Here is a 1,756-nt window from a genome sequence, read left to right as displayed (position 1 = left end):
TATACAGTATATATATATATACAGTATATATATATATACAGTATATATATATATATACAGTATATTCTGCTAACAAAATAAGAGCGTCAGAGATATCCAGAAACCAATGACATAGTTACAAATAAATGGGCCAATAAGATTACATTAGTACATACAGTATCTTAAGAACCACGAGAAGCAGATCATGTAATGGCAGTTATCAAGAGATACAGAACAGGACATGTCAAGTTAATATGCAGCAAGGGAGTCAGAAGATATTCTTCCATCACACCTTCATTAGTGTGTATTGGACCATAGACTTGTTTACAACTGATGAAGTACAGGGGTGTACAGATTATCAGGAAATGGCTGGTGGATATGATTTTGAGGAAAGTGTTGATAGTGTATAAAAGGCAAGAGAGCTCTATTTCGGGGTTCTCTCATTCTCAGTTTGTTCATTAAGTTTGACTGTCTGAGAACTTAACTTCAATAAACTCCCTCAGCTGGCCATCAGCCAAGTGTGTTCTGCGTCTTAATGGTCTAAAGAACAACAGTCTAACCCCTGTATATACTAAGTTAGCTACATGTGCACAGAATATTCCATCTTTTAGGGAACTGGTTCTTTTTGTTTTGTTTTGTTGTTTCCTGATCTTGGTCTTTACCCGGTCTTACCATCCCTTGGTCTTGGTCTCGACTTGGCCCAGCTCGAAAAGTCATGGTCTTGTCTTGGTCTCGAGACACTGTCATTTTGGTCTTGACTTAGGTCTCGGGTTAGGTAGTCTTGACTACAACACTAGTTCCTGCTATCACCCATGGACAAAAAATTTGGGTAGTGACCGAAAAAATGAGATTGCTTACAAGCCGTCKAAATTAGTTTTCTCTGCAGGGTGGTTGAAATCTTCCTTAGAGAAAGTGCGAAGTTCAGTTATCTGGGAGGGACTCAGAATAGAGCTTCTGCTCCTCTTCATCGAGTGGAGCCAGTTGAGGTGGTTAGGGCTTCTGGTTGGGAAGCCTTCTTGACGCTCTAGGCATGTCTGACCGGGAGGAGTCCCCAGGGAAGACCCAAATTTGGGATGGAATTATATGCTTCATGGTCATGTTGTGCTATAAATCTAAACTGTATTGTCACAGGAGGGTGAGGGTGGGGTTTAGAAAATGCGTATCAGTCCCAGACTGAGCTGTTTTGTGAAATTTAAACAAACCAATGAATAAAATGAAAATTAGAAAATATTTTTCCGGTTGTTTTWGAGATCACAGTCCTATTTTATACAGCTTGTTGCCTAAACTTTATGAGTTAATTTGAAACCACTTAATGTGAGTTTCCATGTAGGTCATAAAAATTTTATTTTTTTACAAAATACAATAATTTATTTTGAATATTGAGAAATGTTTTCAGAAATGTGAGTTTGTCAAATTAAGCTAGCTGTCACGTTTCCTCATCCTGTCCACATTTCCTCAGTCATCCCTTTGGTGTCTCTTGGTGCTTCCAATTGATTGTTTTAAGTCCATCTTCAGTGCATTCCAGTGTGTTACAATAATCCTCCACTGAAGCTGAAGGGCAGCTCTGCACAGCATTTAAGCAATTTTTCACAAAAAAAATTAAAGCACATTTCATTTTGCAAATGTTAACAATAAATAGTTCCATTCAGCTGCAAAATGGCAAACTGGTGGCATTTTACAAAAAAATACAGCTATACTGGTCATGGTTTGAAGGAATGATTTCCCTCACAATGGGCCTCATGCAAGAACCGTTCGTACGCACAGATTTGTTCTGAAA

This window comes from Austrofundulus limnaeus, unplaced genomic scaffold, assembly GCF_001266775.1.
Source record: "Austrofundulus limnaeus strain Quisiro unplaced genomic scaffold, Austrofundulus_limnaeus-1.0 Scaffold322, whole genome shotgun sequence".
Taxonomy (NCBI): domain Eukaryota; kingdom Metazoa; phylum Chordata; class Actinopteri; order Cyprinodontiformes; family Rivulidae; genus Austrofundulus; species Austrofundulus limnaeus.
The sequence above is the reverse complement of the archived record's forward strand: the minus strand, read 5'-3'. Positions refer to the sequence as shown.